The sequence below is a fragment of the Chiloscyllium punctatum genome, chromosome 13, assembly GCF_047496795.1.
Source record: "Chiloscyllium punctatum isolate Juve2018m chromosome 13, sChiPun1.3, whole genome shotgun sequence".
In the NCBI taxonomy this organism is placed as follows: Eukaryota; Metazoa; Chordata; class Chondrichthyes; order Orectolobiformes; family Hemiscylliidae; genus Chiloscyllium; species Chiloscyllium punctatum.
The window spans coordinates 77411134-77437366 of NC_092751.1; the positions used below are offsets into that span (position 1 = coordinate 77411134).

A 26233-nucleotide genomic window follows, 5' to 3' on the forward strand; every position below is an offset into this window, starting at 1 on the left:
TTAGTGACATATTCATTTCTTTATTTAGCGAACGAAATGGTCTTTCCTGATGGTTACAATGAAAGAGATGGTTCCCAATAAAAGACAGAGATCAAGTCGCTTGTAGATATACTTCAATGTGATACGATTCACTTTCAGCCCCTAATTACCCCAGAGATGGAGGGGGTGAGTTACTTTTCTTCACTCTTCAATTCCACAGCATGGAGGTACAGATATGAAACCGCCAGAGATGGAGTTCTTGAATTGGGAACCAGCGACACTGAAGGAACTCGGCAGGAGTGAGGACTGCAGATGCTGGAAACCTGATTTTAGATCAGAAAATGCTGGAAAAGCACAGCAGCATCCGAGGAACAGGAAAGTCGATGTTTCTGTTGCCAGTCTTTCTGCGTTCCGCAAACAATTTTCGTTTTAGGCTCAGATTTCCAGCAACTGCAGCTATTTGTATTATGTTAACATTCATAATGTTTTGGACAAAACCAATGAGCTGCTAGCATCGGAAAATCGGCAGAAGTACTGGTACACCGATATGTTAGCTGAACAATACAACCATTCCATGAGCGGGAATACGATCCGGGCCACGGTGCTGAGAGTACCGAATCTTCACAAGTAAATAACAAGACAAGGCGATAGATACTATCGTATTTAGTGTAAATAAAACACCCTTTATGAACATTTTCGTTGCAGATTATTTTCAACTTGTCTTCGTAGATTTACAAAGTGGGAAAAGGCCATTCCGCCTGATCAGAGAGCCATCTATTCCAGTCGCAGTTTCCAACTTTGGCCCAAAGTGTCGTGTGTTCTAATGTTCCCAGGGCAAATGTCAATGACTTTATCCTGTGTTCTTAAATGGCACAGATGTATGACACTTCCACAACGACTTGTCACTCTTTTGAGGAACTCATGCTCATTTTCACCCACAAAGGGAGACACACAGAAAGGCACCCCGAAACCGACAGAGGTCTCCGTTGTGTTGAGCTGGAATTTGAAATGGACAATAAGACAAATGCAAGTTTTAAATGCGGAAGCACAGAAGCGACGTCCCGGCAGGGGAGCGTCAACGAGGGGCACGGTTAAAGTGAGACATTCCCCACGAGCCAGGTAGGACTCGAACCTACAATCGTCGGATCCGAAGTCAGACGCGTTATCCATTACGCTACTGGCCCAATAGACGCGCCAAGTAACGGCAGAATGTCGATATGTAATGCCATGGACTTTCACGGAATCAGAATTAAAAAGGTGAACAAGCAGCGAAGATAATCACCAACACTGCTTCACTTCGAAGTTTCCAATTTGTGAAGCAGTGCCTTTCACTGGCAAAGGAGAAACATTTGTCCAGAGCTGCCTGCTTCAGGGTCGCCTCCTTCTCTGCTGGAAGTGCCCATCGTTTTATTCACATTCACGACGCGATTTCATGATCTACTCCAGTGAAAACGTGTCATGGTGTCGTCTAAGCAAGACCCTGGCGAAACTCAGCGAGAGACATCTGCTCATTTCGAGCTCAGGATGTGGAATTAGACGAGCTGCGTGACACCTTTTATTGGCGCCGCCACTTCACTGCAAATTAGCGGCTCAAAACGAGCCGTTGTTAGCATCAGCTTGATTTGTACCTTCCTGCAGTGCATTTGCTAAACAACATCAGATAGATCCCATCCGGCCCAGCTGACTTATCTATTTTCACACTCTGCAGTATTTCTAATATCTCTTCCTTGTGAACCTCAATCTCTTCTAGTCTAGACGCAAGTATCTCTGTATCTTCCTCGCCAACATTTTCATTATCTATAGCGAACTCTGTCGAAAAATACTTATTTAGTGCTTCCTCTATCTCCACTGACTCCACACACGACTTCCCACTATTATCCTTGATTGTCCCAAATTTAACTCTCGTCATTCTTTTATTCCTGACATACCTATGGAAAGCCTTAGCGTTAACCCTGATCCTATCTGCCAACAACTTCTCATGTCTCCTCCTGGCTCTTCCCAGCTCTCTTTTTAGGTCTTTCCTGAGATCGTTGGAAACCTCGAGCGCTCTAACTGAGTTTTCACGTTTTGTCCTAACATAAGACTTCTTGTTCTTCTTGACCAGGGATTCCACCTTCCTTAGTAAACCACGGCTCACGCGTTCTATATCTTCCTCCCTGCCTGACAGGTACATACTTATCGAGGACACACAGGAGCTTTTCCTTGACTAAGCTTCACATTTTTAATGTGCTCACCCCCTACAGTTTCCTACCCAACTCTGCGCTTCCTAAATCTTACCTCATTGCATCGTGATTTCCCTTCCACCAGCTGAAACTCTTGCTCCGTGGAGTACACCTATCCCTTTCCATCACGAAAGTAAACCTGAGAGAATTGTGATCGCTGTCTCCACAGTGCTCACCTACTTCCAAATCTAAAACCTGGCCAGGCTCGTTACCCAGTACTAAATCGAAAGTGGCTTCTTCCCTTGAAGGCATGTCTACATACTGTGTCAGGAAACCCTCCCGCACACACTGGACAAAAACTGACCCATCTATCGTACTCGTACTGTCGTGATCTCAGTCAATATTTGGATATTGTCTTGAGTGTTCCAGAGTTTTTCATTGTCCCACCGTCCAGATGAAGTTTGTATTGCTCACGTACGGGAGCGAGAATTCTTTCAATGTCTCAGATCAATTCCTGTGCCGAGAACATCAGAGTCAATGTCCCTTCCTCTACTCGGACTGACAATTTACACTTCTTCAATCTCCTGTGATTCCATTTCCCAAAGAGTTTCTCAAGATTTCCAAAGCTGGAGCCTAAATTATATGGTTTGCTTCCTAAACATTTTTCCAACTGCCAACTGACAATATGTTCACAGTATCTCTTCACAATCCTCTGGCTTTTCCATGTCCAGGGATGAGAAGTCCCATTTGGTGGAGAGAGTTCCTAGGCTGGTGAGTTTCACTTTGGAACAAAGATGGTTAAGTGGCAATTTCCTGCGGTTGTTTGTAATGATGGGAGACGGAGCGGTGGGGAATGAGCACTCTGACGAGCAAGAGGAAGTGTTGCCAATGACCAGAGTCAGAGAACAGAGGACAAGGGATTAAAGGAATCTAATGAAAAGCAGCACTTCTGCTCAGGGCGTTCAATAACAACTGCAGAAACCCGATGTGTAGAGCAGTGTATCTGGAAAGAGAAAAAGAGATAATGTTTTAAATGTGGAGCATTTCTGATGAAGAACTCGAGTTTCTCAAGTCTCATCAAATTACAGGCCTGGTTTGCAAAACACGCTTTCGGAACTTTGAATTGTTCCAGCAGCAAAGCACGGATAACGTAGTCAGCAGGATTCGAACCTTCGTGGGGAAACCCCAATGGATTTCTAATCCATCGCCTTAACCACTCGGCCATGACTACAGACGGCACCGCACCCTGAGCACTGACCAAATCAGTCGTGATCTCATTGAAAGCTGCCGCTGACTTGAGTGAAATGTTTCCATCTCCATTCATACCTTTGCTGTCATTTGTAAGGTGCGAGACACCAATGTCAAAGAAGAAAAGCACAAAGTTAGGAAAAGATATTTGCAGCAAAATTGAGTCAAAATTATTTATTGAAAGGAAAATCACACTTGGCAATTTGCTCGATCTCTTTGCGAACATGACCAGCAGAGGTAATCAAGGGAGCTATTGATCTGAGTATTCTTGGACATGAAACAAACAAAGGTTAGTGACATATTCATTTCTTTATTTAGCGAACGAAATGGTCTTTCCTGATGGTTACAATGAAAGAGATGGTTCCCAATAAAAGACAGAGATCAAGTCGCTTGTAGATATACTTCAATGTGATACGATTCACTTTCAGCCCCTAATTACCCCAGAGATGGAGGGGGTGAGTTACTTTTCTTCACTCTTCAATTCCACAGCATGGAGGTACAGATATGAAACCGCCAGAGATGGAGTTCTTGAATTGGGAACCAGCGACACTGAAGGAACTCGGCAGGAGTGAGGACTGCAGATGCTGGAAACCTGATTTTAGATCAGAAAATGCTGGAAAAGCACAGCAGCATCCGAGGAGCAGGAAAGTCGATGTTTCTGTTGCCAGTCTTTCTGCGTTCCGCAAACAATTTTCGTTTTAGGCTCAGATTTCCAGCAACTGCAGCTATTTGTATTATGTTAACATTCATAATGTTTTGGACAAAACCAATGACCTGCTAGCATCGGAAAATCGGCAGAAGTACTGGTACACCGATATGTTAGCTGAACAATACAACCATTCCATGAGCGGGAATACGATCCGGGCCACGGTGCTGAGAGTACCGAATCTTCACAAGTAAATAACAAGACAAGGCGATAGATACTATCGTATTTAGTGTAAATAAAACACCCTTTATGAACATTTTCGTTGCAGATTATTTTCAACTTGTCTTCGTAGATTTACAAAGTGGGAAAAGGCCATTCCGCCTGATCAGAGAGCCATCTATTCCAGTCGCAGTTTCCAACTTTGGCCCAAAGTGTCGTGTGTTCTAATGTTCCCAGGGCAAATGTCAATGACTTTATCCTGTGTTCTTAAATGGCACAGATGTATGACACTTCCACAACGACTTGTCACTCTTTTGAGGAACTCATGCTCATTTTCACCCACAAAGGGAGACACACAGAAAGGCACCCCGAAACCGACAGAGGTCTCCGTTGTGTTGAGCTGGAATTTGAAATGGACAATAAGACAAATGCAAGTTTTAAATGCGGAAGCACAGAAGCGACGTCCCGGCAGGGCTTTGCAGGGGAGCGTCAACGAGGGGCACGGTTAAAGCGAGACATTCCCCACGAGCCAGGTAGGACTCGAACCTACAATCTTCTGAGCCGAAGTCAGACGCGTTATCCATTACGCTACTGGCCCAACAGACACGCACAGCCACGGCAGAATGTCGATATGTAATGCCATGGACTTTCACGGAATCAGAATTAAAAAGGTGAACAAGCAGCGAAGATAATCACCAACACTGCTTCACTTCGAAGTTTCCAATTTGTGAAGCAGTGCCTTTCACTGGCAAAGGAGAAACATTTGTCCAGAGCTGCCTGCTTCAGGGTCGCCTCCTTCTCTGCTGGAAGTGCCCATCGTTTTATTCACATTCACGACGCGATTTCATGATCTACTCCAGTGAAAACGTGTCATGGTGTCGTCTAAGCAAGACCCTGCCGAAACTCAGCGAGAGACATCTGCTCATTTCGAGCTCAGGATGTGGAATTAGACGAGCTGCGTGACACCTTTTATTGGCGCCGCCACTTCACTGCAAATTAGCGGCTCAAAACGAGCCGTTGTTAGCATCAGCTTGATTTGTACCTTCCTGCAGTGCATTTGCTAAACAACATCAGATAGATCCCATCCGGCCCAGCTGACTTATCTATTTTCACACTCTGCAGTATTTCTAATATCTCTTCCTTGTGAACCTCAATCTCTTCTAGTCTAGACGCAAGTATCTCTGTATCTTCCTCGCCAACATTTTCATTATCTATAGCGAACTCTGTCGAAAAATATTTATTTAGTGCTTCCTCTATCTCCACTGACTCCACACACGACTTCCCACTATTATCCTTGATTGTCCCAAATTTAACTCTCGTCATTCTTTTATTCCTGACATACCTATGGAAAGCCTTAGCGTTAACCCTGATCCTATCTGCCAACAACTTCTCATGTCTCCTCCTGGCTCTTCCCAGCTCTCTTTTTAGGTCTTTCCTGAGATCGTTGGAAACCTCGAGCGCTCTAACTGAGTTTTCACGTTTTGTCCTAACATAAGACTTCTTGTTCTTCTTGACCAGGGATTCCACCTTCCTTAGTAAACCACGGCTCACGCGTTCTATATCTTCCTCCCTGCCTGACAGGTACATACTTATCGAGGACACACAGGAGCTTTTCCTTGACTAAGCTTCACATTTTTAATGTGCTCACCCCCTACAGTTTCCTACCCAACTCTGCGCTTCCTAAATCTTACCTCATTGCATCGTGATTTCCCTTCCACCAGCTGAAACTCTTGCTCCGTGGAGTACACCTATCCCTTTCCATCACGAAAGTAAACCTGAGAGAATTGTGATCGCTGTCTCCACAGTGCTCACCTACTTCCAAATCTAAAACCTGGCCAGGCTCGTTACCCAGTACTAAATCGAAAGTGGCTTCTTCCCTTGAAGGCATGTCTACATACTGTGTCAGGAATCCCTCCCGCACACACTGGACAAAAACTGACCCATCTATCGTACTCGTACTGTCGTGATCTCAGTCAATATTTGGATATTGTCTTGAGTGTTCCAGAGTTTTTCATTGTCCCACCGTCCAGATGAAGTTTGTATTGCTCACGTACGGGAGCGAGAATTCTTTCAATGTCTCAGATCAATTCCTGTGCCGAGAACATCAGAGTCAATGTCCCTTCCTCTACTCGGACTGACAATTTACACTTCTTCAATCTCCTGTGATTCCATTTCCCAAAGAGTTTCTCAAGATTTCCAAAGCTGGAGCCTAAATTATATGGTTTGCTTCCTAAACATTTTTCCAACTGCCAACTGACAATATGTTCACAGTATCTCTTCACAATCCTCTGGCTTTTCCATGTCCAGGGATGAGAAGTCCCATTTGGTGGAGAGAGTTCCTAGGCTGGTGAGTTTCACTTTGGAACAAAGATGGTTAAGTGGCAATTTCCTGCGGTTGTTTGTAATGATGGGAGACGGAGCGGTGGGGAATGAGCACTCTGACGAGCAAGAGGAAGTGTTGCCAATGACCAGAGTCAGAGAACAGAGGACAAGGGATTAAAGGAATCTAATGAAAAGCAGCACTTCTGCTCAGGGCGTTCAATAACAACTGCAGAAATCCGATGTGTCGAGCAGTGTATCTGGAAAGAGAAACAGAGATAATGTTTTAAATGTGGAGCATTTCTGATGAAGAACTCGAGTTTCTCAAGTCTCATCAAATTACAGGCCTGGTTTGCAAATCAGGCTTTCGGAACTTTGAATTGTTCCAGCAGCAAAGCACGGATAACGTAGTCTGCAGGATTCGAACCTCCGTGGGGAAACCCCAATGGATTTCTAATCCATCGCCTTAACCACTCGGCCATGACTACAGACTGCACCGCACCCTGAGCACTGACCAAATCAGTCGTGATCTCATTGAAAGCTGCCGCTGACTTGAGTGAAATGTTTCCATCTCCATTCATACCTTTGCTGTCATTTGTAAGGTGCGAGACACCAATGTCAAAGAAGAAAAGCACAAAGTTAGGAAAAGATATTTGCAGCAAAATTGAGTCAAAATTATTTATTGAAAGGAAAATCACACTTGGCAATTTGCTCGATCTCTTTGCGAACATGACCAGCAGAGGTAATCAAGGGAGCTATTGATCTGAGTATTCTTGGACATGAAACAAACAAAGGTTAGTGACATATTCATTTCTTTATTTAGCGAACGAAATGGTCTTTCCTGATGGTTACAATGAAAGAGATGGTTCCCAATAAAAGACAGAGATCAAGTCGCTTGTAGATATACTTCAATGTGATACGATTCACTTTCAGCCCCTAATTACCCCAGAGATGGAGGGGGTGAGTTACTTTTCTTCACTCTTCAATTCCACAGCATGGAGGTACAGATATGAAACCGCCAGAGATGGAGTTCTTGAATTGGGAACCAGCGACACTGAAGTAACTCGGCAGGAGTGAGGACTGCAGATGCTGGAAACCTGATTTTAGATCAGAAAATGCTGGAAAAGCACAGCAGCATCCGAGGAACAGGAAAGTCGATGTTTCTGTTGCCAGTCTTTCTGCGTTCCGCAAACAATTTTCGTTTTAGGCTCAGATTTCCAGCAACTGCAGCTATTTGTATTATGTTAACATTCATAATGTTTTGGACAAAACCAATGACCTGCTAGCATCGGAAAATCGGCAGAAGTACTGGTACACCGATATGTTAGCTGAACAATACAACCATTCCATGAGCGGGAATACGATCCGGGCCACGGTGCTGAGAGTACCGAATCTTCACAAGTAAATAACAAGACAAGGCGATAGATACTATCGTATTTAGTGTAAATAAAACACCCTTTATGAACATTTTCGTTGCAGATTATTTTCAACTTGTCTTCGTAGATTTACAAAGTGGGAAAAGGCCATTCCGCCTGATCAGAGAGCCATCTATTCCAGTCGCAGTTTCCAACTTTGGCCCAAAGTGTCGTGTGTTCTAATGTTCCCAGGGCAAATGTCAATGACTTTATCCTGTGTTCTTAAATGGCACAGATGTATGACACTTCCACAACGACTTGTCACTCTTTTGAGGAACTCATGCTCATTTTCACCCACAAAGGGAGACACACAGAAAGGCACCCCGAAACCGACAGAGGTCTCCGTTGTGTTGAGCTGGAATTTGAAATGGACAATAAGACAAATGCAAGTTTTAAATGCGGAAGCACAGAAGTGACGTCCCGGCAGGGCTTTGCAGGGGAGCGTCAAAGAGGGGCACGGTTAAAGTGAGACATTCCCCACGAGCCAGGTAGGACTCGAACCTACAATCTTCTGATCCGAAGTCAGACGCGTTATCCATTACGCTACTGGCCCAAAAGACACGCACAGCCACGGCAGAATGTCGATATGTAATGCCATGGACTTTCACGGAATCAGAATTAAAAAGGTGAACAAGCAGCGAAGATAATCACCAACACTGCTTCACTTCGAAGTTTCCAATTTGTGAAGCAGTGCCTTTCACTGGCAAAGGAGAAACATTTGTCCAGAGCTGCCTGCTTCAGGGTCGCCTCCTTCTCTGCTGGAAGTGCCCATCGTTTTATTCACATGCACGACGCGATTTCATGATCTACTCCAGTGAAAACGTGTCATGGTGTCGTCTAAGCAAGACCCTGCCGAAACTCAGCGAGAGACATCTGCTCATTTCGAGCTCAGGATGTGGAATTAGACGAGCTGCGTGACACCTTTTATTGGCGCCGCCACTTCACTGCAAATTAGCGGCTCAAAACGAGCCGTTGTTAGCATCAGCTTGATTTGTACCTTCCTGCAGTGCATTTGCTAAACAACATCAGATAGATCCCATCCGGCCCAGCTGACTTATCTATTTTCACACTCTGCAGTATTTCTAATATCTCTTCCTTGTGAACCTCAATCTCTTCTAGTCTAGACGCAAGTATCTCTGTATCTTCCTCGCCAACATTTTCATTATCTATAGCGAACTCTGTCGAAAAATATTTATTTAGTGCTTCCTCTATCTCCACTGACTCCACACACGACTTCCCACTATTATCCTTGATTGTCCCAAATTTAACTCTCGTCATTCTTTTATTCCTGACATACCTATGGAAAGCCTTAGCGTTAACCCTGATCCTATCTGCCAACAACTTCTCATGTCTCCTCCTGGCTCTTCCCAGCTCTCTTTTTAGGTCTTTCCTGAGATCGTTGGAAACCTCGAGCGCTCTAACTGAGTTTTCACGTTTTGTCCTAACATAAGACTTCTTATTCTTCTTGACCAGGGATTCCACCTTCCTTAGTAAACCACGGCTCACGCGTTCTATATCTTCCTCCCTGCCTGACAGGTACATACTTATCGAGGACACACAGGAGCTTTTCCTTGACTAAGCTTCACATTTTTAATGTGCTCACCCCCTACAGTTTCCTACCCAACTCTGCGCTTCCTAAATCTTACCTCATTGCATCGTGATTTCCCTTCCACCAGCTGAAACTCTTGCTCCGTGTAGTACACCTATCCCTTTCCATCACGAAAGTAAACCTGAGAGAATTGTGATCGCTGTCTCCACAGTGCTCACCTACTTCCAAATCTAAAACCTGGCCATTCTCGTTACCCAGTACTAAATCGAAAGTGGCTTCTTCCCTTGAAGGCATGTCTACATACTGTGTCAGGAATCCCTCCCGCACACACTGGACAAAAACTGACCCATCTATCGTACTCGTACTGTCGTGATCTCAGTCAATATTTGGATATTGTCTTGAGTGTTCCAGAGTTTTTCATTGTCCCACCGTCCAGATGAAGTTTGTATTGCTCACGTACGGGAGCGAGAATTCTTTCAATGTCTCAGATCAATTCCTGTGCCGAGAACATCAGAGTCAATGTCCCTTCCTCTACTCGGACTGACAATTTACACTTCTTCAATCTCCTGTGATTCCATTTCCCAAAGAGTTTCTCAAGATTTCCAAAGCTGGAGCCTAAATTATATGGTTTGCTTCCTAAACATTTTTCCAACTGCCAACTGACAATATGTTCACAGTATCTCTTCACAATCCTCTGGCTTTTCCATGTCCAGGGATGAGAAGTCCCATTTGGTGGAGAGAGTTCCTAGGCTGGTGAGTTTCACTTTGGAACAAAGATGGTTAAGTGGCAATTTCCTGCGGTTGTTTGTAATGATGGGAGACGGAGCGGTGGGGAATGAGCACTCTGACGAGCAAGAGGAAGTGTTGCCAATGACCAGAGTCAGAGAACAGAGGACAAGGGATTAAAGGAATCTAATGAAAAGCAGCACTTCTGCTCAGGGCGTTCAATAACAACTGCAGAAACCCGATGTGTCGAGCAGTGTATCTGGAAAGAGAAACAGAGATAATGTTTTAAATGTGGAGCATTTCTGATGAAGAACTCGAGTTTCTCAAGTCTCATCAAATTACAGGCCTGGTTTGCAAAACACGCTTTCGGAAGTTTGAATTGTTCCAGCGGCAAAGCACGGATAACGTAGTCTGCAGGATTCGAACCTCCGTGGGGAAACCCCAATGGATTTCTAATCCATCGCCTTAACCACTCGGCCATGACTACAGACTGCACCGCACCCTGAGCACTGACCAAATCAGTCGTGATCTCATTGAAAGCTGCCGCTGACTTGAGTGAAATGTTTCCATCTCCATTCATACCTTTGCTGTCATTTGTAAGGTGCGAGACACCAATGTCAAAGAAGAAAAGCACAAAGTTAGGAAAAGATATTTGCAGCAAAATTGAGTCAAAATTATTTATTGAAAGGAAAATCACACTTGGCAATTTGCTCGATCTCTTTGCGAACATGACCAGCAGAGGTAATCAAGGGAGCTATTGATCTGAGTATTCTTGGACATGAAACAAACAAAGGTTAGTGACATATTCATTTCTTTATTTAGCGAACGAAATGGTCTTTCCTGATGGTTACAATGAAAGAGATGGTTCCCAATAAAAGACAGAGATCAAGTCGCTTGTAGATATACTTCAATGTGATACGATTCACTTTCAGCCCCTAATTACCCCAGAGATGGAGGGGGTGAGTTACTTTTCTTCACTCTTCAATTCCACAGCATGGAGGTACAGATATGAAACCGCCAGAGATGGAGTTCTTGAATTGGGAACCAGCGACACTGAAGTAACTCGGCAGGAGTGAGGACTGCAGATGCTGGAAACCTGATTTTAGATCAGAAAATGCTGGAAAAGCACAGCAGCATCCGAGGAACAGGAAAGTCGATGTTTCTGTTGCCAGTCTTTCTGCGTTCCGCAAACAATTTTCGTTTTAGGCTCAGATTTCCAGCAACTGCAGCTATTTGTATTATGTTAACATTCATAATGTTTTGGACAAAACCAATGACCTGCTAGCATCGGAAAATCGGCAGAAGTACTGGTACACCGATATGTTAGCTGAACAATACAACCATTCCATGAGCGGGAATACGATCCGGGCCACGGTGCTGAGAGTACCGAATCTTCACAAGTAAATAACAAGACAAGGCGATAGATACTATCGTATTTAGTGTAAATAAAACACCCTTTATGAACATTTTCGTTGCAGATTATTTTCAACTTGTCTTCGTAGATTTACAAAGTGGGAAAAGGCCATTCCGCCTGATCAGAGAGCCATCTATTCCAGTCGCAGTTTCCAACTTTGGCCCAAAGTGTCGTGTGTTCTAATGTTCCCAGGGCAAATGTCAATGACTTTATCCTGTGTTCTTAAATGGCACAGATGTATGACACTTCCACAACGACTTGTCACTCTTTTGAGGAACTCATGCTCATTTTCACCCACAAAGGGAGACACACAGAAAGGCACCCCGAAACCGACAGAGGTCTCCGTTGTGTTGAGCTGGAATTTGAAATGGACAATAAGACAAATGCAAGTTTTAAATGCGGAAGCACAGAAGTGACGTCCCGGCAGGGCTTTGCAGGGGAGCGTCAAAGAGGGGCACGGTTAAAGTGAGACATTCCCCACGAGCCAGGTAGGACTCGAACCTACAATCTTCTGATCCGAAGTCAGACGCGTTATCCATTACGCTACTGGCCCAAAAGACACGCACAGCCACGGCAGAATGTCGATATGTAATGCCATGGACTTTCACGGAATCAGAATTAAAAAGGTGAACAAGCAGCGAAGATAATCACCAACACTGCTTCACTTCGAAGTTTCCAATTTGTGAAGCAGTGCCTTTCACTGGCAAAGGAGAAACATTTGTCCAGAGCTGCCTGCTTCAGGGTCGCCTCCTTCTCTGCTGGAAGTGCCCATCGTTTTATTCACATGCACGACGCGATTTCATGATCTACTCCAGTGAAAACGTGTCATGGTGTCGTCTAAGCAAGACCCTGCCGAAACTCAGCGAGAGACATCTGCTCATTTCGAGCTCAGGATGTGGAATTAGACGAGCTGCGTGACACCTTTTATTGGCGCCGCCACTTCACTGCAAATTAGCGGCTCAAAACGAGCCGTTGTTAGCATCAGCTTGATTTGTACCTTCCTGCAGTGCATTTGCTAAACAACATCAGATAGATCCCATCCGGCCCAGCTGACTTATCTATTTTCACACTCTGCAGTATTTCTAATATCTCTTCCTTGTGAACCTCAATCTCTTCTAGTCTAGACGCAAGTATCTCTGTATCTTCCTCGCCAACATTTTCATTATCTATAGCGAACTCTGTCGAAAAATATTTATTTAGTGCTTCCTCTATCTCCACTGACTCCACACACGACTTCCCACTATTATCCTTGATTGTCCCAAATTTAACTCTCGTCATTCTTTTATTCCTGACATACCTATGGAAAGCCTTAGCGTTAACCCTGATCCTATCTGCCAACAACTTCTCATGTCTCCTCCTGGCTCTTCCCAGCTCTCTTTTTAGGTCTTTCCTGAGATCGTTGGAAACCTCGAGCGCTCTAACTGAGTTTTCACGTTTTGTCCTAACATAAGACTTCTTATTCTTCTTGACCAGGGATTCCACCTTCCTTAGTAAACCACGGCTCACGCGTTCTATATCTTCCTCCCTGCCTGACAGGTACATACTTATCGAGGACACACAGGAGCTTTTCCTTGACTAAGCTTCACATTTTTAATGTGCTCACCCCCTACAGTTTCCTACCCAACTCTGCGCTTCCTAAATCTTACCTCATTGCATCGTGATTTCCCTTCCACCAGCTGAAACTCTTGCTCCGTGTAGTACACCTATCCCTTTCCATCACGAAAGTAAACCTGAGAGAATTGTGATCGCTGTCTCCACAGTGCTCACCTACTTCCAAATCTAAAACCTGGCCATTCTCGTTACCCAGTACTAAATCGAAAGTGGCTTCTTCCCTTGAAGGCATGTCTACATACTGTGTCAGGAATCCCTCCCGCACACACTGGACAAAAACTGACCCATCTATCGTACTCGTACTGTCGTGATCTCAGTCAATATTTGGATATTGTCTTGAGTGTTCCAGAGTTTTTCATTGTCCCACCGTCCAGATGAAGTTTGTATTGCTCACGTACGGGAGCGAGAATTCTTTCAATGTCTCAGATCAATTCCTGTGCCGAGAACATCAGAGTCAATGTCCCTTCCTCTACTCGGACTGACAATTTACACTTCTTCAATCTCCTGTGATTCCATTTCCCAAAGAGTTTCTCAAGATTTCCAAAGCTGGAGCCTAAATTATATGGTTTGCTTCCTAAACATTTTTCCAACTGCCAACTGACAATATGTTCACAGTATCTCTTCACAATCCTCTGGCTTTTCCATGTCCAGGGATGAGAAGTCCCATTTGGTGGAGAGAGTTCCTAGGCTGGTGAGTTTCACTTTGGAACAAAGATGGTTAAGTGGCAATTTCCTGCGGTTGTTTGTAATGATGGGAGACGGAGCGGTGGGGAATGAGCACTCTGACGAGCAAGAGGAAGTGTTGCCAATGACCAGAGTCAGAGAACAGAGGACAAGGGATTAAAGGAATCTAATGAAAAGCAGCACTTCTGCTCAGGGCGTTCAATAACAACTGCAGAAACCCGATGTGTCGAGCAGTGTATCTGGAAAGAGAAACAGAGATAATGTTTTAAATGTGGAGCATTTCTGATGAAGAACTCGAGTTTCTCAAGTCTCATCAAATTACAGGCCTGGTTTGCAAAACACGCTTTCGGAAGTTTGAATTGTTCCAGCGGCAAAGCACGGATAACGTAGTCAGCAGGATTCGAACCTCCGTGGGGAAACCCCAATGGATTTCTAATCCATCGCCTTAACCACTCGGCCATGACTACAGACTGCACCGCACCCTGAGCACTGACCAAATCAGTCGTGATCTCATTGAAAGCTGCCGCTGACTTGAGTGAAATGTTTCCATCTCCATTCATACCTTTGCTGTCATTTGTAAGGTGCGAGACACCAATGTCAAAGAAGAAAAGCACAAAGTTAGGAAAAGATATTTGCAGCAAAATTGAGTCAAAATTATTTATTGAAAGGAAAATCACACTTGGCAATTTGCTCGATCTCTTTGCGAACATGACCAGCAGAGGTAATCAAGGGAGCTATTGATCTGAGTATTCTTGGACATGAAACAAACAAAGGTTAGTGACATATTCATTTCTTTATTTAGTGAACGAAATGGTCTTTCCTGATGGTTACAATGAAAGAGATGGTTCCCAATAAAAGACAGAGATCAAGTCGCTTGTAGATATACTTCAATGTGATACGATTCACTTTCAGCCCCTAATTACCCCAGAGATGGAGGGGGTGAGTTACTTTTCTTCACTCTTCAATTCCACAGCATGGAGGTACAGATATGAAACCGCCAGAGATGGAGTTCTTGAATTGGGAACCAGCGACACTGAAGTAACTCGGCAGGAGTGAGGACTGCAGATGCTGGAAACCTGATTTTAGATCAGAAAATGCTGGAAAAGCACAGCAGCATCCGAGGAACAGGAAAGTCGATGTTTCTGTTGCCAGTCTTTCTGCGTTCCGCAAACAATTTTCGTTTTAGGCTCAGATTTCCAGCAACTGCAGCTATTTGTATTATGTTAACATTCATAATGTTTTGGACAAAACCAATGACCTGCTAGCATCGGAAAATCGGCAGAAGTACTGGTACACCGATATGTTAGCTGAACAATACAACCATTCCATGAGCGGGAATACGATCCGGGCCACGGTGCTGAGAGTACCGAATCTTCACAAGTAAATAACAAGACAAGGCGATAGATACTATCGTATTTAGTGTAAATAAAACACCCTTTATGAACATTTTCGTTGCAGATTATTTTCAACTTGTCTTCGTAGATTTACAAAGTGGGAAAAGGCCATTCCGCCTGATCAGAGAGCCATCTATTCCAGTCGCAGTTTCCAACTTTGGCCCAAAGTGTCGTGTGTTCTAATGTTCCCAGGGCAAATGTCAATGACTTTATCCTGTGTTCTTAAATGGCACAGATGTATGACACTTCCACAACGACTTGTCACTCTTTTGAGGAACTCATGCTCATTTTCACCCACAAAGGGAGACACACAGAAAGGCACCCCGAAACCGACAGAGGTCTCCGTTGTGTTGAGCTGGAATTTGAAATGGACAATAAGACAAATGCAAGTTTTAAATGCGGAAGCACAGAAGTGACGTCCCGGCAGGGCTTTGCAGGGGAGCGTCAAAGAGGGGCACGGTTAAAGTGAGACATTCCCCACGAGCCAGGTAGGACTCGAACCTACAATCTTCTGATCCGAAGTCAGACGCGTTATCCATTACGCTACTGGCCCAAAAGACACGCACAGCCACGGCAGAATGTCGATATGTAATGCCATGGACTTTCACGGAATCAGAATTAAAAAGGTGAACAAGCAGCGAAGATAATCACCAACACTGCTTCACTTCGAAGTTTCCAATTTGTGAAGCAGTGCCTTTCACTGGCAAAGGAGAAACATTTGTCCAGAGCTGCCTGCTTCAGGGTCGCCTCCTTCTCTGCTGGAAGTGCCCATCGTTTTATTCACATGCACGACGCGATTTCATGATCTACTCCAGTGAAAACGTGTCATGGTGTCGTCTAAGCAAGACCCTGCCGAAACTCAGCGAGAGACATCTGCTCATTTCGAGCTCAGGATGTGGAATTAGACGAGCTGCGTGACACCTTTTATTGGCGCCGCCACTTCACTGCAAATTAGCGGCTCAAAACGAGCCGTTGTTAGCATCAGCTTGATTTGTACCTTCCTGCAGTGCATTTGCTAAACAACATCAGATAGATCCCATCCGGCCCAGCTGACTTATCTATTTTCACACTCTGCAGTATTTCTAATATCTCTTCCTTGTGAACCTCAATCTCTTCTAGTCTAGACGCAAGTATCTCTGTATCTTCCTCGCCAACATTTTCATTATCTATAGCGAACTCTGTCGAAAAATATTTATTTAGTGCTTCCTCTATCTCCACTGACTCCACACACGACTTCCCACTATTATCCTTGATTGTCCCAAATTTAACTCTCGTCATTCTTTTATTCCTGACATACCTATGGAAAGCCTTAGCGTTAACCCTGATCCTATCTGCCAACAACTTCTCATGTCTCCTCCTGGCTCTTCCCAGCTCTCTTTTTAGGTCTTTCCTGAGATCGTTGGAAACCTCGAGCGCTCTAACTGAGTTTTCACGTTTTGTCCTAACATAAGACTTCTTATTCTTCTTGACCAGGGATTCCACCTTCCTTAGTAAACCACGGCTCACGCGTTCTATATCTTCCTCCCTGCCTGACAGGTACATACTTATCGAGGACACACAGGAGCTTTTCCTTGACTAAGCTTCACATTTTTAATGTGCTCACCCCCTACAGTTTCCTACCCAACTCTGCGCTTCCTAAATCTTACCTCATTGCATCGTGATTTCCCTTCCACCAGCTGAAACTCTTGCTCCGTGTAGTACACCTATCCCTTTCCATCACGAAAGTAAACCTGAGAGAATTGTGATCGCTGTCTCCACAGTGCTCACCTACTTCCAAATCTAAAACCTGGCCATTCTCGTTACCCAGTACTAAATCGAAAGTGGCTTCTTCCCTTGAAGGCATGTCTACATACTGTGTCAGGAATCCCTCCCGCACACACTGGACAAAAACTGACCCATCTATCGTACTCGTACTGTCGTGATCTCAGTCAATATTTGGATATTGTCTTGAGTGTTCCAGAGTTTTTCATTGTCCCACCGTCCAGATGAAGTTTGTATTGCTCACGTACGGGAGCGAGAATTCTTTCAATGTCTCAGATCAATTCCTGTGCCGAGAACATCAGAGTCAATGTCCCTTCCTCTACTCGGACTGACAATTTACACTTCTTCAATCTCCTGTGATTCCATTTCCCAAAGAGTTTCTCAAGATTTCCAAAGCTGGAGCCTAAATTATATGGTTTGCTTCCTAAACATTTTTCCAACTGCCAACTGACAATATGTTCACAGTATCTCTTCACAATCCTCTGGCTTTTCCATGTCCAGGGATGAGAAGTCCCATTTGGTGGAGAGAGTTCCTAGGCTGGTGAGTTTCACTTTGGAACAAAGATGGTTAAGTGGCAATTTCCTGCGGTTGTTTGTAATGATGGGAGACGGAGCGGTGGGGAATGAGCACTCTGACGAGCAAGAGGAAGTGTTGCCAATGACCAGAGTCAGAGAACAGAGGACAAGGGATTAAAGGAATCTAATGAAAAGCAGCACTTCTGCTCAGGGCGTTCAATAACAACTGCAGAAACCCGATGTGTCGAGCGTAGTATCTGGAAAGAGAAACAGAGATAATGTTTTAAATGTGGAGCATTTCTGATGAAGAACTCGAGTTTCTCAAGTCTCATCAAATTACAGGCCTGGTTTGCAAAACACGCTTTCGGAAGTTTGAATTGTTCCAGCGGCAAAGCACGGATAACGTAGTCAGCAGGATTCGAACCTCCGTGGGGAAACCCCAATGGATTTCTAATCCATCGCCTTAACCACTCGGCCATGACTACAGACTGCACCGCACCCTGAGCACTGACCAAATCAGTCGTGATCTCATTGAAAGCTGCCGCTGACTTGAGTGAAATGTTTCCATCTCCATTCATACCTTTGCTGTCATTTGTAAGGTGCGAGACACCAATGTCAAAGAAGAAAAGCACAAAGTTAGGAAAAGATATTTGCAGCAAAATTGAGTCAAAATTATTTATTGAAAGGAAAATCACACTTGGCAATTTGCTCGATCTCTTTGCGAACATGACCAGCAGAGGTAATCAAGGGAGCTATTGATCTGAGTATTCTTGGACATGAAACAAACAAAGGTTAGTGACATATTCATTTCTTTATTTAGTGAACGAAATGGTCTTTCCTGATGGTTACAATGAAAGAGATGGTTCCCAATAAAAGACAGAGATCAAGTCGCTTGTAGATATACTTCAATGTGATACGATTCACTTTCAGCCCCTAATTACCCCAGAGATGGAGGGGGTGAGTTACTTTTCTTCACTCTTCAATTCCACAGCATGGAGGTACAGATATGAAACCGCCAGAGATGGAGTTCTTGAATTGGGAACCAGCGACACTGAAGTAACTCGGCAGGAGTGAGGACTGCAGATGCTGGAAACCTGATTTTAGATCAGAAAATGCTGGAAAAGCACAGCAGCATCCGAGGAACAGGAAAGTCGATGTTTCTGTTGCCAGTCTTTCTGCGTTCCGCAAACAATTTTCGTTTTAGGCTCAGATTTCCAGCAACTGCAGCTATTTGTATTATGTTAACATTCATAATGTTTTGGACAAAACCAATGACCTGCTAGCATCGGAAAATCGGCAGAAGTACTGGTACACCGATATGTTAGCTGAACAATACAACCATTCCATGAGCGGGAATACGATCCGGGCCACGGTGCTGAGAGTACCGAATCTTCACAAGTAAATAACAAGACAAGGCGATAGATACTATCGTATTTAGTGTAAATAAAACACCCTTTATGAACATTTTCGTTGCAGATTATTTTCAACTTGTCTTCGTAGATTTACAAAGTGGGAAAAGGCCATTCCGCCTGATCAGAGAGCCATCTATTCCAGTCGCAGTTTCCAACTTTGGCCCAAAGTGTCGTGTGTTCTAATGTTCCCAGGGCAAATGTCAATGACTTTATCCTGTGTTCTTAAATGGCACAGATGTATGACACTTCCACAACGACTTGTCACTCTTTTGAGGAACTCATGCTCATTTTCACCCACAAAGGGAGACACACAGAAAGGCACCCCGAAACCGACAGAGGTCTCCGTTGTGTTGAGCTGGAATTTGAAATGGACAATAAGACAAATGCAAGTTTTAAATGCGGAAGCACAGAAGTGACGTCCCGGCAGGGCTTTGCAGGGGAGCGTCAAAGAGGGGCACGGTTAAAGTGAGACATTCCCCACGAGCCAGGTAGGACTCGAACCTACAATCTTCTGATCCGAAGTCAGACGCGTTATCCATTACGCTACTGGCCCAAAAGACACGCACAGCCACGGCAGAATGTCGATATGTAATGCCATGGACTTTCACGGAATCAGAATTAAAAAGGTGAACAAGCAGCGAAGATAATCACCAACACTGCTTCACTTCGAAGTTTCCAATTTGTGAAGCAGTGCCTTTCACTGGCAAAGGAGAAACATTTGTCCAGAGCTGCCTGCTTCAGGGTCGCCTCCTTCTCTGCTGGAAGTGCCCATCGTTTTATTCACATGCACGACGCGATTTCATGATCTACTCCAGTGAAAACGTGTCATGGTGTCGTCTAAGCAAGACCCTGCCGAAACTCAGCGAGAGACATCTGCTCATTTCGAGCTCAGGATGTGGAATTAGACGAGCTGCGTGACACCTTTTATTGGCGCCGCCACTTCACTGCAAATTAGCGGCTCAAGACGAGCCGTTGTTAGCATCAGCTTGATTTGTACCTTCCTGCAGTGCATTTGCTAAACAACATCAGATAGATCCCATCCGGCCCAGCTGACTTATCTATTTTCACACTCTGCAGTATTTCTAATATCTCTTCCTTGTGAACCTCAATCTCTTCTAGTCTAGACGCAAGTATCTCTGTATCTTCCTCGCCAACATTTTCATTATCTATAGCGAACTCTGTCGAAAAATATTTATTTAGTGCTTCCTCTATCTCCACTGACTCCACACACGACTTCCCACTATTATCCTTGATTGTCCCAAATTTAACTCTCGTCATTCTTTTATTCCTGTCATACCTATGGAAAGCCTTAGCGTTAACCCTGATCCTATCTGCCAACAACTTCTCATGTCTCCTCCTGGCTCTTCCCAGCTCTCTTTTTAGGTCTTTCCTGAGATCGTTGGAAACCTCGAGCGCTCTAACTGAGTTTTCACGTTTTGTCCTAACATAAGACTTCTTATTCTTCTTGACCAGGGATTCCACCTTCCTTAGTAAACCACGGCTCACGCGTTCTATATCTTCCTCCCTGCCTGACAGGTACATACTTATCGAGGACACACAGGAGCTTTTCCTTGACTAAGCTTCACATTTTTAATGTGCTCACCCCCTACAGTTTCCTACCCAACTCTGCGCTTCCTAAATCTTACCTCATTGCATCGTGATTTCCCTTCCACCAGCTGAAACTCTTGCTCCGTGTAGTACACCTATCCCTTTCCATCACGAAAGTAAACCTGAGAGAATTGTGATCGCTGTCTCCACAGTGCTCACCTACTTCCAAATCTAAAACCTGGCCATTCTCGTTACCCAGTACTAAATCGAAAGTGGCTTCTTCCCTTGAAGGCATGTCTACATACTGTGTCAGGAATCCCTCCCGCACACACTGGACAAAAACTGACCCATCTATCGTACTCGTACTGTCGTGATCTCAGTCAATATTTGGATATTGTCTTGAGTGTTCCAGAGTTTTTCATTGTCCCACCGTCCAGATGAAGTTTGTATTGCTCACGTACGGGAGCGAGAATTCTTTCAATGTCTCAGATCAATTCCTGTGCCGAGAACATCAGAGTCAATGTCCCTTCCTCTACTCGGACTGACAATTTACACTTCTTCAATCTCCTGTGATTCCATTTCCCAAAGAGTTTCTCAAGATTTCCAAAGCTGGAGCCTAAATTATATGGTTTGCTTCCTAAACATTTTTCCAACTGCCAACTGACAATATGTTCACAGTATCTCTTCACAATCCTCTGGCTTTTCCATGTCCAGGGATGAGAAGTCCCATTTGGTGGAGAGAGTTCCTAGGCTGGTGAGTTTCACTTTGGAACAAAGATGGTTAAGTGGCAATTTCCTGCGGTTGTTTGTAATGATGGGAGACGGAGCGGTGGGGAATGAGCACTCTGACGAGCAAGAGGAAGTGTTGCCAATGACCAGAGTCAGAGAACAGAGGACAAGGGATTAAAGGAATCTAATGAAAAGCAGCACTTCTGCTCAGGGCGTTCAATAACAACTGCAGAAACCCGATGTGTCGAGCAGTGTATCTGGAAAGAGAAACAGAGATAATGTTTTAAATGTGGAGCATTTCTGATGAAGAACTCGAGTTTCTCAAGTCTCATCAAATTACAGGCCTGGTTTGCAAAACACGCTTTCGGAAGTTTGAATTGTTCCAGCGGCAAAGCACGGATAACGTAGTCAGCAGGATTCGAACCTACGTGGGGAGACCCCAATGGATTTCTAATCCATCGCCTTAACCACTCGGCCATGACTACAGACGGCAGCGCACCCTGAGCACTGACCAAATCAGTCGTGATCTCATTGAAAGCTGCCGCTGACTTGAGTGAAATGTTTCCATCTCCATTCATACCTTTGCTGTCATTTGTAAGGTGCGAGACACCAATGTCAAAGAAGAAAAGCACAAAGTTAGGAAAAGATATTTGCAGCAAAATTGAGTCAAAATTATTTATTGAAAGGAAAATCACACTTGGCAATTTGCTCGATCTCTTTGCGAACATGACCAGCAGAGGTAATCAAGGCAGCTATTGATCTGAGTATTCTTGGACATGAAACAAACAAAGGTTAGTGACATATTCATTTCTTTATTTAGCGAACGAAATGGTCTTTCCTGATGGTTACAATGAAAGAGATGGTTCCCAATAAAAGACAGAGATCAAGTCGCTTGTAGATATACTTCAATGTGATACGATTCACTTTCAGCCCCTAATTACCCCAGAGATGGAGGGGGTGAGTTACTTTTCTCCACTCTTCAATTCCACAGCATGGAGGTACAGATATGAAACCGCCAGAGATGGAGTTCTTGAATTGGGAACCAGCGACACTGAAGGAACTCGGCAGGAGTGAGGACTGCAGATGCTGGAAACCTGATTTTAGATCAGAAAATGCTGGAAAAGCACAGCAGCATCCGAGGAGCAGGAAAGTCGATGTTTCTGTTGCCAGTCTTTCTGCGTTCCGCAAACAATTTTCGTTTTAGGCTCAGATTTCCAGCAACTGCAGCTATTTGTATTATGTTAACATTCATAATGTTTTGGACAAAACCAATGAACTGCTAGCATCGGAAAATCGGCAGAAGTACTGGTACACCGATATGTTAGCTGAACAATACAACCATTCCATGAGCGGGAATACGATCCGGGCCACGGTGCTGAGAGTACCGAATCTTCACAAGTAAATAACAAGACAAGGCGATAGATACTATCGTATTTAGTGTAAATAAAACACCCTTTATGAACATTTTCGTTGCAGATTATTTTCAACTTGTCTTCGTAGATTTACAAAGTGGGAAAAGGCCATTCCGCCTGATCAGAGAGCCATCTATTCCAGTCGCAGTTTCCAACTTTGGCCCAAAGTGTCGTGTGTTCTAATGTTCGCAGGGCAAATGTCAATGACTTTATCCTGTGTTCTTAAATGGCACAGATGTATGACACTTCCACAACGACTTGTCACTCTTTTGAGGAACTCATGCTCATTTTCACCCACAAAGGGAGACACACAGAAAGGCACTCCGAAACCGACAGAGGTCTCCGTTGTGTTGAGCTGGAATTTGAAATGGACAATAAGACAAATGCAAGTTTTAAATGCGGAAGCACAGAAGCGACGTCCCGGCAGGGCTTTGCAGGGGAGCGTCAACGAGGGGCACGGTTAAAGAGGGACATTCCCCACGAGCCAGGTAGGACTCGAACCTACAATCTTCTGATCCGAAGTCAGACGCGTTATCCATTATGCTACTGGCCCAATAGACACATGCAGGAACGGCAGAATGTCGATATGTAAAGCCATGGACTTTCACGGAATCAGAATTAAAAAGGTGAACAAGCAGCGAAGATAATCACCAACACTGCTTCACTTCGAAGTTTCCAATTTGTGAAGCAGTGCCTTTCACTGGCAAAGGAGAAACATTTGTCCAGAGCTGCCTGCTTCAGGGTCGCCTCCTTCTCTGCTGGAAGTGCCCATCGTTTTATTCACATGCACGACGCGATTTCATGATCTACTCCAGTGAAAACGTGTCATGGTGTCGTCTAAGCAAGACCCTGCCGAAACTCAGCGAGAGACATCTGCTCATTTCGAGCTCAGGATGTGGAATTAGACGAGCTGCGTGACACCTTTTATTGGCGCCGCCACTTCACTGCAAATTAGCGGCTCAAAACGAGCCGTTGTTAGCATCAGCTTGATTTGTACCTTCCTGCAGTGCATTTGCTAAACAACATCAGATAGATCCCATCCGGCCCAGCTGACTTATCTATTTTCACACTCTGCAGTATTTCTAATATCTCTTCCTTGTGAACCTCAATCTCTTCTAGTCTAGACGCAAGTATCTCTGTATCTTCCTCGCCAACATTTTCATTATCTATAGCGAACTCTGTCGAAAAATATTTATTTAGTGCTTCCTCTATCTCCACTGACTCCACACACGACTTCCCACTATTATCCTTGATTGTCCCAAATTTAACTCTCGTCATTCTTTTATTCCTGTCATACCTATGGAAAGCCTTAGCGTTAACCCTGATCCTATCTGCCAACAACTTCTCATGTCTCCTCCTGGCTCTTCCCAGCTCTCTTTTTAGGTCTTTCCTGAGATCGTTGGAAACCTCGAGCGCTCTAACTGAGTTTTCACGTTTTGTCCTAACATAAGACTTCTTATTCTTCTTGACCAGGGATTCCACCTTCCTTAGTAAACCACGGCTCACGCGTTCTATATCTTCCTCCCTGCCTGACAGGTACATACTTATCGAGGACACACAGGAGCTTTTCCTTGACTAAGCTTCACATTTTTAATGTGCTCACCCCCTACAGTTTCCTACCCAACTCTGCGCTTCCTAAATCTTACCTCATTGCATCGTGATTTCCCTTCCACCAGCTGAAACTCTTGCTCCGTGTAGTACACCTATCCCTTTCCATCACGAAAGTAAACCTGAGAGAATTGTGATCGCTGTCTCCACAGTGCTCACCTACTTCCAAATCTAAAACCTGGCCATTCTCGTTACCCAGTACTAAATCGAAAGTGGCTTCTTCCCTTGAAGGCATGTCTACATACTGTGTCAGGAATCCCTCCGGCACACACTGGACAAAAACTGACCCATCTATCGTACTCGTACTGTCGTGATCTCAGTCAATATTTGGATATTGTCTTGAGTGTTCCAGAGTTTTTCATTGTCCCACCGTCCAGATGAAGTTTGTATTGCTCACGTACGGGAGCGAGAATTCTTTCAATGTCTCAGATCAATTCCTGTGCCGAGAACATCAGAGTCAATGTCCCTTCCTCTACTCGGACTGACAATTTACACTTCTTCAATCTCCTGTGATTCCATTTCCCAAAGAGTTTCTCAAGATTTCCAAAGCTGGAGCCTAAATTATATGGTTTGCTTCCTAAACATTTTTCCAACTGCCAACTGACAATATGTTCACAGTATCTCTTCACAATCCTCTGGCTTTTCCATGTCCAGGGATGAGAAGTCCCATTTGGTGGAGAGAGTTCCTAGGCTGGTGAGTTTCACTTTGGAACAAAGATGGTTAAGTGGCAATTTCCTGCGGTTGTTTGTAATGATGGGAGACGGAGCGGTGGGGAATGAGCACTCTGACGAGCAAGAGGAAGTGTTGCCAATGACCAGAGTCAGAGAACAGAGGACAAGGGATTAAAGGAATCTAATGAAAAGCAGCACTTCTGCTCAGGGCGTTCAATAACAACTGCAGAAACCCGATGTGTCGAGCAGTGTATCTGGAAAGAGAAACAGAGATAATGTTTTAAATGTGGAGCATTTCTGATGAAGAACTCGAGTTTCTCAAGTCTCATCAAATTACAGGCCTGGTTTGCAAAACACGCTTTCGGAAGTTTGAATTGTTCCAGCGGCAAAGCACGGATAACGTAGTCAGCAGGATTCGAACCTACGTGGGGAGACCCCAATGGATTTCTAATCCATCGCCTTAACCACTCGGCCATGACTACAGACGGCACCGCACCCTGAGCACTGACCAAATCAGTCGTGATCTCATTGAAAGCTGCCGCTGACTTGAGTGAAATGTTTCCATCTCCATTCATACCTTTGCTGTCATTTGTAAGGTGCGAGACACCAATGTCAAAGAAGAAAAGCACAAAGTTAGGAAAAGATATTTGCAGCAAAATTGAGTCAAAATTATTTATTGAAAGGAAAATCACACTTGGCAATTTGCTCGATCTCTTTGCGAACATGACCAGCAGAGGTAATCAAGGCAGCTATTGATCTGAGTATTCTTGGACATGAAACAAACAAAGGTTAGTGACATATTCATTTCTTTATTTAGCGAACGAAATGGTCTTTCCTGATGGTTACAATGAAAGAGATGGTTCCCAATAAAAGACAGAGATCAAGTCGCTTGTAGATATACTTCAATGTGATACGATTCACTTTCAGCCCCTAATTACCCCAGAGATGGAGGGGGTGAGTTACTTTTCTCCACTCTTCAATTCCACAGCATGGAGGTACAGATATGAAACCGCCAGAGATGGAGTTCTTGAATTGGGAACCAGCGACACTGAAGGAACTCGGCAGGAGTGAGGACTGCAGATGCTGGAAACCTGATTTTAGATCAGAAAATGCTGGAAAAGCACAGCAGCATCCGAGGAGCAGGAAAGTCGATGTTTCTGTTGCCAGTCTTTCTGCGTTCCGCAAACAATTTTCGTTTTAGGCTCAGAT

At 44.4% G+C, this 26233-nt stretch overlaps 14 non-coding genes across 14 annotated transcripts; all 14 read right to left on the reverse strand.

The window, feature by feature from the left end:
• Positions 1-1090: 1090 nt before the first annotated feature.
• trnar-ucg (transfer RNA arginine (anticodon UCG)) lies at positions 1091-1163 on the reverse strand. The gene has a single exon. It is a non-coding gene; the product is annotated as a tRNA-Arg (tRNA).
• Positions 1164-3290: 2127 nt separating this feature from the next.
• On the reverse strand, positions 3291-3372 carry trnas-aga (transfer RNA serine (anticodon AGA)). The gene has a single exon. It is a non-coding gene; the product is annotated as a tRNA-Ser (tRNA).
• A 1407-nt stretch (positions 3373-4779) lies between these two features.
• trnar-ucg (transfer RNA arginine (anticodon UCG)) lies at positions 4780-4852 on the reverse strand. The gene has a single exon. It is a non-coding gene; the product is annotated as a tRNA-Arg (tRNA).
• Positions 4853-6979: 2127 nt separating this feature from the next.
• On the reverse strand, positions 6980-7061 carry trnas-aga (transfer RNA serine (anticodon AGA)). Its single transcript has one exon. It is a non-coding gene; the product is annotated as a tRNA-Ser (tRNA).
• A 1407-nt stretch (positions 7062-8468) lies between these two features.
• On the reverse strand, positions 8469-8541 carry trnar-ucg (transfer RNA arginine (anticodon UCG)). The gene has a single exon. It is a non-coding gene; the product is annotated as a tRNA-Arg (tRNA).
• A 2127-nt stretch (positions 8542-10668) lies between these two features.
• Positions 10669-10750, reverse strand: trnas-aga (transfer RNA serine (anticodon AGA)). The gene has a single exon. It is a non-coding gene; the product is annotated as a tRNA-Ser (tRNA).
• A 1407-nt stretch (positions 10751-12157) lies between these two features.
• trnar-ucg (transfer RNA arginine (anticodon UCG)) lies at positions 12158-12230 on the reverse strand. The gene has a single exon. It is a non-coding gene; the product is annotated as a tRNA-Arg (tRNA).
• Positions 12231-14357: 2127 nt separating this feature from the next.
• Positions 14358-14439, reverse strand: trnas-aga (transfer RNA serine (anticodon AGA)). Its single transcript has one exon. It is a non-coding gene; the product is annotated as a tRNA-Ser (tRNA).
• Positions 14440-15846: 1407 nt separating this feature from the next.
• On the reverse strand, positions 15847-15919 carry trnar-ucg (transfer RNA arginine (anticodon UCG)). The gene has a single exon. It is a non-coding gene; the product is annotated as a tRNA-Arg (tRNA).
• Positions 15920-18046: 2127 nt separating this feature from the next.
• Positions 18047-18128, reverse strand: trnas-aga (transfer RNA serine (anticodon AGA)). The gene has a single exon. It is a non-coding gene; the product is annotated as a tRNA-Ser (tRNA).
• A 1407-nt stretch (positions 18129-19535) lies between these two features.
• Positions 19536-19608, reverse strand: trnar-ucg (transfer RNA arginine (anticodon UCG)). The gene has a single exon. It is a non-coding gene; the product is annotated as a tRNA-Arg (tRNA).
• Positions 19609-21735: 2127 nt separating this feature from the next.
• trnas-aga (transfer RNA serine (anticodon AGA)) lies at positions 21736-21817 on the reverse strand. The gene has a single exon. It is a non-coding gene; the product is annotated as a tRNA-Ser (tRNA).
• Positions 21818-23224: 1407 nt separating this feature from the next.
• On the reverse strand, positions 23225-23297 carry trnar-ucg (transfer RNA arginine (anticodon UCG)). The gene has a single exon. It is a non-coding gene; the product is annotated as a tRNA-Arg (tRNA).
• Positions 23298-25424: 2127 nt separating this feature from the next.
• Positions 25425-25506, reverse strand: trnas-aga (transfer RNA serine (anticodon AGA)). The gene has a single exon. It is a non-coding gene; the product is annotated as a tRNA-Ser (tRNA).
• Between the last annotated feature and the right edge of the window lie 727 nt (positions 25507-26233).